Source organism: Cynara cardunculus (genome assembly GCF_001531365.2).
Source record: "Cynara cardunculus var. scolymus isolate 2C chromosome LG 12, CcrdV1, whole genome shotgun sequence".
NCBI lineage: Eukaryota > Viridiplantae > Streptophyta > Magnoliopsida > Asterales > Asteraceae > Cynara > Cynara cardunculus.
Window position 1 is genome coordinate 34,402,921 of NC_037539.1, and position 9,298 is coordinate 34,412,218.

Here is a 9,298-nt window from a genome sequence, read left to right on the forward strand (position 1 = left end):
CGCAAAGTAGTTATCTTGAGGTTCATCCATAACAAGGTRAATCTATTCAGGAACATATTAATGAGGAACCAGTTCAACGTCCTGAGTATGTTACTCGGGATATGCTCACTGAAGAAATGAGCAAATTACGAAATACCTTGACTTCTAGTCTGGGAGTACTTGCTAGAGTAGAAACAAAACGAGTAGAAATTAACCCACAAGTCTAATCTTGAAATACAAAATAGGGTGATATCGATGTTTCTGACGTGCAAACCCGTAAAATTTTCCGGAGAAAGAGATCCTATAAAGGCAATGTGCTTGTTAAAAGATATTGAATCARTTTTTAATAGAAGTAAGTGTTCTTATGAAGATCGGGTCAGATTTGTTGTGTCTATGCTTAAATCYAATGCTTTATATTGGTGGGACATTGAATCTTTGGCAAAACCCAATATTTTACAATCTATGTCTTGGATGGAGTTTGTGGATAGATTCAAGGAACAATTTCGCCCTAAARCGGCAGTAAGGCAACTGGAAGAGGAATTTTTGAAGTTAGAGAAGGAAATCAAACTGTAAGGGAGTATATAGAGAATTCTATTGAACACTCCCATTTTGCTGAATAATACATATCATTGGAGTCTCCTAAATTTGAAAGGTATGTTGGGGATTGAAACCTTTAATYAGAGAATTTGTGATTACGATAATCCTATTACATTCCCATTGGCAGTAGACACARCTGAAACAACCAAAAGAAATAAGAACAAGCAGTGGGAAGAAAAGGTAGTAGAAAAGAGAAAGTGGGGGGTGGGGTTCTTCGGTATAATTTAGAGAACAAAGTTAGTTCCACGATTCAGTGAACGATCATGTCAAAGATATCACCATATTCACCAAGGTGATTGCAATATTGATCAAAGAAAATGCTACAAGAGAGCGATATTTTCAGATGTCGAGGGGGGAGGCAGAGGAAATTCTTGACATGGTAGTAGGTACGTTTATCATAAACTCAATATATGCAAAGATATTATTTGATTCTAGTGCAAATTGTTCGTTTGTATCGCCTTTATTTGTTGGGTGTTTATACATGAAATTTGTGCCCCTTGACTAGGCTTTAGTAGTTGATACTGCTAACAATAGTCAGGTATATGTTACCCATGTGTTTAATGACTACCAAATAAAGGTTGAGGGATGTGTGTTACCGATCCGATTATTCAATATASTGGTGGGTATAGATTGGTTGGAATAAAATCGGGAAAATATTGTGTGTAATAAAAAGATGATACGTATTGAATTACCATGGAAGGGACCAGTTTTGATTTAGCGGAAAAGAAAAGAGTTGAACGATTAAAGACACTTTTTTTAAGAGMAAACTTAATCCCTAATATTCCTACAGAGATCTTGAGATGTAAAATCAAAGCAATTAGAGAAGAAAATATCGAAGCTAAAAGAGTTGGAGGAATGTTAGCAACCCTGACGTAGAACGATAGAGGAATTCTATGTTTCCAAGATAGAATTTGGGTSCCAAGTTTTGGGAATAACCACGAGCTAATTCAAGATGAAAGTCATAGTCTCGATACTCAATTCACCCAGGTACCAATAAAATGTACAAAGATTTATAACCATTCTATTGGTAGCCGAGGTTGAAGAAAGATATTGCAAAATACATGGAACGAAGTTTGATGTGTCTACAGGTAAAGATTAAACACAACGACTATATGGGAATTTGCAGTCATTGAAAATATCTATGTGGAAATGAGATCATATCACAAAGAATTTAATCATAAAACTATCGTGAACTCCAAAGGGATGTGATACCATTTGGGTTATTGTAGATCGTTTAACGAAATATTTGCACTTTTTACTGATTAAAGAGAATTATCTGTTAGAAAGGCTTTCAAAGATCTACRTCGAGGAAATTTTGACTCATCACAATGTTCCTTTGTCAATCATTTCAGATAGGGACAACCGATTTACCTTAAAGTTTTGGGATAGCTTTCAAAAGGCCATGGGATCTCATATTAAATTAAGTATGGCGTACCACCCTCAGACTGACRGGCAGAGTGAGAGAACGATTCTGACCCTCGAAGATATGTTAAGAGCTTGTATCATCRACTTTGGGGGATCATAGAAGAATCATCCGCCTTTGATTGAGTTTGCTTACAATAACAAKTATCATTCCACTATCTAAGTGACACCATATGAAGTTCTATATGGCAGAAAGTGTAGAATGTTGTTGTGTTGGAATGAGKTGGGGGAAAATAGTTGGTTGGTCTGAAGATTTTTTAGATAACGACTGAAAAGATAGATCAAATCCGAGAAAGAATAAAGACARCTCAGGACCGAAAAAAGAGCTATGCCGACACACACCAAAACCGGTTGAGTTTCTAGTAGGAGATTTCGTAATGTTGAAAGTTTCTCCATGGAAAGCTATTCTATGATTTGGGAAAAGAGGTAAACTCGGTCCAAGGTATATTGGACCATTCAATTTTTTTAAAAAGGTTGGTATAGTAGCGTATCAGTTAGAGTTGCTAGAAGAACTCGACGATATGCATAACACTTTCCATGTTTCAAACATATGAAAGTGTTTGTCTAATCCAAATATGGACATACCACTATCTGAAGTTCAGATTCATAACCCAGTTGAATTTTGTGGAAACCCCAAAGGCTGTCACTGATCGGAAGACGGAGATATTGAGAAATAAAGAAATCACTCTAGTGAAAGTCTAGTGGCGATTTCATAAAGGGCAGGAGCCTACTAGGGAACTATAAAAAATGAGAAGTAAATATCCGCAGTTGTTTGATTGATTGAATTTCAGGACAAAATTCTTTTGAGGGGAGGATAATGTGATAATCGGGTTTATCCRTTATAAAGTTTGAGGTTTCTTTTGGATAATGGTAGAAAGTTGAGGCGTTGTTTTGATAATTTGCTTAAAATGTTTTTAAATTTATCCATAGCCTTATATGTTATTTGCATGTTATRTGAGATATTTTCATTATCTCCTGGGTCATGTAAAAGAGAGAAAAAAAAGAGGCTTTTATGTATGTTCCTTGGGTTCGAAGCAAAAAGACGAAAAAGAAACTAATTTATGTGATTTTTAATTGAAATTGTTGTTGTTTATCATCCTCATCGCATTTGATTACAAGGTGAGACTTTGTAGCAATCATCCCGAAGTGGAACTTCATGCACACTCTGTTGTGAAGTTGAGTGGAAGATWGTCTCGTGTGCAACAATGTTTCTTAGATCTGAATGTGTTAGTCTACATTTTATATTMTGCAAAACATATATTCTGTGTGAAACAAAGTAAAGTTCAACACAAAAAAATTATAATTTGTTTAAAGAACAAACTATTACRCCTTCATTTGTGAATATTTGAGACGACATAGTCGTAGAAATAGGAGTGTCCTTCCCGATACAAGTATATAATTAATCTCTAAAGATTGTCGAGTTCTCTTTGACAATTTAGCAATAGTGTCATTCTGTATAGATCTATCAAAGTGGTTGCTTGTTGCAAGAGTTTCRTGTGAAGTTGGGAGACCACTTGTCAAAGAATTCTKAAAAGTGTTTATACAAATATTAGATATTTTTCAAAACCGTCACCATAGCATGAAATATGGTGACGTAAATCATTCAAAAACGTCAATGTAGCTTGAGATATGGTGATGTAAATGTTTTAATACCTTTTACAAAATCATGACATTGGTRACGTAAATCTTTCAAAAACCCTTGTCATACACTACCTWTTGGTGACACAAATKTTGCAAAACCGTTGCCATAAACCTTGGTAACTTTTGGAAATGATTTCCAAAGAAAAGTTGCTATTTATTTTAGTTTTGGTAACGGTTTTTTAAAACCATTATGACATAGAGCAACGGTTTAGACAAAAACCRTTACTAAAGGGTCTTACATGGCAACGGTTTTTAAAAAACCGTCATAATTTAAAGCAACAGTTTTTAAAAACCGTCGTAAATTGTTATCTTAGGGGACCTAYTATTAACGTTTTTATCTAAACCATTGCTTTATGTTTCAATAGTAACTTTTTTTATAAATTTTTTTATTAAAACAATTCTTTAAATTTTGTCACTTTTTGCAACACTTTCTATCAAATCGTTACACACCTATTTTTCCAAACCGTCACAAAAATCCATTTTTTATTAGAATTGGAGACAAATAAGTCAAGACAAACCAAGGGTGGTGGGATATTGAGAATTTAGTTATGTTGATGAGAAATCTAAGTAATAAAGGGGAGTCATAGACTATATGTGAGAGGTTATGGGTTAACGATTAGGTCATATATCTGACGAGTCAATTCAATAGGGGTCTGTATATTGCTACTAGACCATAGGCATGAGACYATGGGATAAGTGAGAATTCTATATAAACATAATCTCAACGTATTATGATTTGAGGGACAAAGTACTATAGATATTGGAGAAAGTGGTACCGGGAATGCTTACAAGCTAGTCAGATTTGACGTCATTGTCCAAAATATCTATAAGGACAAGTTAGATGTTCGATGTGCTCGTGACATGATCAATCTTGTAGGGTGGAGAAYATGGGATGGGTTAACAAGTGAATAAATTATTGATGCTATTAAATAATAATGTTTAAAGTAAGTTCTATAAATAGAAACTTGCAAGGAAAATATCATGTATCCATTTCTAATATGAATACTAGGGGATCGGGTAGTGCAACTYCGAGGAGCTAAGTGGACGCACGTATGGCATCATCGCTTAATGCGTCATCAAGGATCGTGGCCGAGAGGGAGTCAGTACAGGGATTGTTGGCAAGAAACTTTGCACTAGTCTTCTAGGTGTGCATTTAGGTGTACGGGCCATATTTTATGTGTCAAAGTGTGGAATTTAGTTGGTTTCAACCAATAACAAGACAATAGTGGAGTTGAGAACGTCAAGGACGAGATTTCAAATATGAAGCTTAAGGTTTTAGTTAACTATACCACCTTCAATTGATATTTCTTGATAGCTACACTAATTGTAGCTTTGACTAGGGAGTCAAATAAGTTTGAATTGGTAAAAGTCATAAAGAGGCRTTTCRTATGCTAAGGGGAAGGTTGAACATCATGCCGAGAATGAACTTACTAGAAGGAATATAAGTTTGGTATATAGTGATGCATATAAGTTGGGTCAGAATATGTTGATGCAAATAGGCAATGTTATTGCTTATGCATCATTCCAAAAAAAAACATGGGAAAAAGTGTTAGATCCTCCGTAATAATGGTTAAGGTAGCAGTATTTAAATACAAGGGTTTGAAGAGGATTATGGATGCTTGGGTATTAAGATAAGTAATAATGAGCTACATGGGGAGTTATTAGATATGCCTACAACGAAAGATGGAACATCTGAAACCATCAATTAGGCTTTAATCGATAGAAACTTTGGTAAGGGATTGCGGTAGGAAGGCAATGGATATTGTCACTAAAAGTAGAAGAAATAAATTATATCAAATGAGCAATCATAGATTGTTAYAGGAAGTTATCTCACTTCTAACTAATTCGTGAAAATTGTACATCGAAATATTGACACAAATATAGGTGTATGAGATAGTGATGATGCCTAGAGCGCCATCATTAGCAATCTCAGATAGAGATCTGATATTAACGTTAAGGATCCAGATGAATCTCCAATAAGAGATGTGGGTGAGGTTGAACTTGAGCGAAGCATATCATCCTTGGACATAGGGTCAAGGAGAGAGAAAATTTTAAAACTGAGAGACAAATTGAAAGATTAGATGTTTGGGCTTCGAGCTATTAGGGATGATAAAATGTCCATAGAAAAGTTGGTCTACAACATCAATTATCATGTGAATGTCCAAGAAGAGCCATTGAAGCATTTGAAGAATGACCTGCATGTCGCTAGTATGTTTTTTTTTATTAACCTGGATATCCAACTCGCTATGCGAACCGACTAATCCCAGGGCGACCATCTGGTTTGCAGATAGCCCGGAGTCACCGCATTTGAACCTCTGTGGCCATAAGAGGATTTTTATTTCTTCTTGGATTTGAACCTGGGACCTTCTTGTACTTTTGACCTTCGGAGACAAGCTCAAACCAATCAGGCACCACCCTTGTGGTTATCGCTAGTATGTTTAAATGTCAGATCGGGGAGAAGTAGCTAACTAGACACCAAAAAACTATATATGTGAATTAAGATATCACGAGTACACGAGAGGATGAAGGTTGTACTTAATAAGAATGAGAACTACACATGTAAGAGACAAACATTAATTATCAACTGGGTCGGGATGACCCTAAAATATGTTGTTCATTATGGAAAGAAAGGTAAGTTGAATCCTGAGACATATCAGACCGTTCAAATCTATTGCAATGCTAGGGACAATAGCTTAACGTTGAAATTTTAACAAAAGAGTGAAGAGCTATGATTGACACTTTTATGCGCCAAGTTTGAGAAAATGTTTGGCTGATGGTCAGTTGTGGTAAACTAGGATAGTTAAGCGAAATAAAAGTTTTCTTACATTGAAAATTTAATCMAGGGATCAAAAGTATACTGTTAAGGCTGGTAATGATAATAGGAAAATGAAAATTTTAGAAGGTACATAAGTGGTTCTTAAGCTAAATAAGACATAAGTAACTAAGTATCCTAAAGCTCAGCAAAGGTGATTCCAAGAACGAAATCCTTTTTAAGTAGAAGAGAGTTGTAACACCCCAAAATTGGGGCAATTTGTAATAAAATACAAGGAAGTTAATTAAAGGGTTTTAAAAAAAATTCAATTTAAACCTTTTCAATTTTCAAAATAAGTTTATAATTTGGGAAGTGGAGAAAATGGGGTGGTGATTAAGGAAATGAGATCATCAACCATTTGTTAAGCCAATAAACAATTTGGAATATTATAATATTTGGGGAAAAAATGGGTTTAACTTTTCCACTTTAATTTAATTTATAGACAAATGTAGCAAAGCAAGAAGTAAAGGGTTGGTTTCGTCAATATGCCAAACTTAATGAAAGCAAACAGATTGGTTTTTGGTGACCTCCACATAGTCACTCCAATATTCATCATTAATTGCATTTAAATGGAGAAGTCATGGGTGTTCAAAGGTTAAAAAAATACATAGAGAGGAAGGAAGGAGAAGAGACGAAGTGGTGTGGAGATACAACTAAGAAATCCACTGTCGAACAGGTAGGCTTTCTTCGAACGAAAAACGCGATTGAAGGTACAATTCTTAAACAAGTTGTTCTATATATGGTTGGATTCATTTTTGAATGTTCTTTCGAATGGTATAAGTTTTGAGGCCAATAATAGTCGTACGTCACGTATTTCGCGAAAAATGCGGCTGTAACGGCGGCTCTCGACGGCTGAGTAAGAAAACTCGAAATTTGAGTTAATTATTTGATTTTAAGTGTTGTGAATTTATGTTGAATTACTAGTATCACGATTTTATGCAAACAAATGGTGAAAAACAATGTTAAATTGGGTTAATTTGGCTTTTAGTCTCGAAAACGCTTAAAAATGCCTAACCCTCAAATTCGGAGACAATAATCCATGAAAATTCAAGATTCTTGTTTCTAGGGTTGAAGAATATTTTGATGATRTTATTTTGAAAAGAAAAAGAAAATCATTGAAATCGGTTAAAAATAAGAGAAACAAATGAAAAACGTGAAAACGAATTCATGTTTTTCGACGAACAGAGTATGATGACACTTTATGGTTGCCATGGATTATGGTTTTGGGCTCCATGATAAACTAGTTTTTGACATCGCTCATTGCGCGATGATACAAATTCATGTAAAAACAATGTGAATGCTTTAAATAAATGGACAAAGTGAGATAACCGAAATAACATTATAATTCAAAAAAATTAACTACTCAAATCTTATTATACAATTCAAACCTCAACCATCTTCTTTTTATTCATACATATTCAATTAAATTTTACTTTTATTTCAATTTTTTTTTACAAGATATGAATCGAATGCATACTTTAGCTAAATAATCATTTTAATTTTCAAATACGTATTTTCTCCTTTCATATATTCGTAATCATTCTCCAATCTCTTATGTGATCCATAACGTGAGGTAACATAGACAATAACACAATTCAAATATTACAAAGGTGCCCTAGCGGTATGTGAGTTTTTGGCCTCATAGGAGATCAGGGGTTCAAACCTCACCAAATGTGAGGAGGGTATGTGAGTTTATTTGTTCTATTTGCCGTATATAGTATTATATACTTAAAAAAACAATTCAAATATCATAATATATTTCTTACATCTACTTATTTTTCTTTTATATATATAATGACCTTCAATCTATCATTTTCCCCATCAATATGAATAACGAAAACAACACCACAATTGAATATTTTTAATACTTAAATCCCATAATACTACTTCACGTCCAACAATCTACATTTTATATGTATACATATATAGATATAGATCTTTACATAGAAGGATCCCTCCAAAAAGTACGTTATAAACTATAGTTTTCACTATTGATATTTGTCAACATTATGTCATTTTTGTATTTAATTAAATAATTTGTGTGCATATATATATTCTTTTTACAAAAGGAGGGTCGGTCCAACTTTATGTTCTAGCTAACTTTTTTTCAAAGAAATACATACTCGTTTTGCATTCAATCATCTTCGCATAATTGTAAGATTACAAAAATCATACCATAATTCAAAAAAAAAAAAAAAAACTTAAATCTCTTAATATCCTTTCATATGTCAATTTAACATTAAAATAATGTAAAAGAAGGTTGACAAAAGATAACCAAAATCATACAGTACTTCAAGATTTTAAAATACTTAAGTTTAATAAAGCTTCTTTTTATTTTTTATTTTGTATGGTTAACATTTTTTTTGTTGCTAAAAGAGGGTTGGGCAAAGTGTAAGCCAACATTGTGAGTTTAGAGGATTGACCATAAGAAGCCAACCCCTGASTTACCACAAAAGCATCTCAAATCTCCATTTAAAATATCCACCATTGATTGTAAATATTTCATATCTCTGTCAATGTGGGATACAGAAACTCAACCACAATTCAAGAAATAAATAATAYTCACTTCTTAACGTACCACCTCATTCTTTGTGAGTTTTACTTTAATATATACAATATAAATAAAAATCACTTCATTCTTTGTGGGGTTTATTTTAATATACATAAAGATAAAGATTATAATTAATTTTGTACGAGGGTGTTACAAGTTGCAGCATTAGTCTGCTTGATTTTGTGTTTATTCATCACCAAAAGTCTTACACCCTTGGGTCCTTTACATATTCTGTTATCTCCAGTAGTTATAACTCCAACTAAAAATATTTCTTCAAATTCATCATTTAAAATCAT